We start from the raw sequence: 1,393 nt of genomic DNA, 5'->3' as shown, positions 1-1,393 counted from the left end.
ACACACACACACACACACACACACACACACACACACACACACAGAAACACGCACACACACTCACTTTATACCACGGCAGTCAGTTACTTAATTATAAACCAGCCAGCCTTACTCAAAGATAAAGTTTGGACTCGTGCTCATAATTTGACAATTTGTATGAAATCTTATCGCTCACGTACGGCGTTGGGGCAGGGTCTGAAGGGTTTGTCCTGTAATCCTTTCAATATATTGCTACGGGGAAGCAGATAACAGATGAACCTGGCTGACGGTTTTGCCAATAACCGCTGACTGGACATGTCGCCATGCCAGCCAACAAAGCGCTGGGCTAGGCCCAAGGAGGTTATACACTAATATGTTGTAAGGTCCTTGGCTAGGGCAAAGCTTTCTTGTCCTGGTCTCACTTAAGAAAAAAATAGTAAAACTTTTCATTGTGTTTGTTTCAGTAACACGCAGGATGTTGACAAATTAGTGGTCATTCAGTTTGGTTTTAGTTTGAGTTTCACGGCACTTGCAACACAATAAGGTCACAAAAGTGCCGAAGATTAGAGTTTAGTTTTAGTTTTAGTAGATGTTTTACGCGCTCGCAACTGCATAAGGTCATATGAGCGCCAGAAGATCAGAAGCGTTACAAGAGAGTAACAAACATAAACAAGAAGAAGGGCGATAGATGTTTGATAGGAAAAAAGATGCAAACCACACCAGAGCACCCGCCAACCACTCACCCTTGTCATCCAGTACTGAAGAAAAGTAAAGTAAACAGACAGAAACAACAGAAGGAATGTAAAGAGGTAGAACCTGCTAGTGGCACCCTCTTACCACCCTCTAACAGTTTTACGGCACTTGAACACCAGAAAGTCATAATACAAGTATCAAAGATAAAAGGTGTTGTAAGAGAGTAACATACAAAGAAACCATTTTTTTTCAGTTTTACTAAGAGTTTTACGGCCCCTGCAGCACAATTAAGTATACAAAATTCCGAAAAATAGAGATATTTCTAGATAGTAACATACACAGAAAAGAAGGAGGAGTAATTAGTAAACGTTAGATAGGAAAGAAGGAGCAAATTATAACACCAGAGCGCCCGCAGCCACTCACATTTGCATGCTGGGTTACTTTCCATGTTCAACCAGTCTCTTCCAAAATGATGGATTCTTCAGTATTTGGAAAATGAATCACATGATGTCAGCGTGTGATATTGCACAGGTTCAACGCCACTTGCAATACCGTCACTGTCAGATTATAAGAAGAGGCGGGACCTCCAAATTTAAGGATCACCATCGATAAGGTCTGGCCAAGAGGACAATTTATTTTACAGTGTCTTCCTAAGGCCACAACGTAGGAAAGAGCTGAGTCTCGAATTCCCCAAACCACAATCGCATTTATCCCGTAACCC

General features: G+C 41.6%; 1 protein-coding gene across 1 annotated transcript in view; it reads right to left on the bottom strand.

Moving 5' to 3' along the window:
• Window positions 1-1,393, bottom strand: part of LOC101859900 — a gene marked incomplete in the record, with an annotated part of 238,499 nt that overhangs the window by 111,810 nt on the left and 125,296 nt on the right.

Source organism: Aplysia californica, unplaced genomic scaffold, assembly GCF_000002075.1.
Source record: "Aplysia californica isolate F4 #8 unplaced genomic scaffold, AplCal3.0 scaffold00011, whole genome shotgun sequence".
In the NCBI taxonomy this organism is placed as follows: domain Eukaryota; kingdom Metazoa; phylum Mollusca; class Gastropoda; order Aplysiida; family Aplysiidae; genus Aplysia; species Aplysia californica.
Note: the sequence above shows the minus strand (reverse complement) of the source record. Positions and strands in the feature narration are given on the sequence as shown.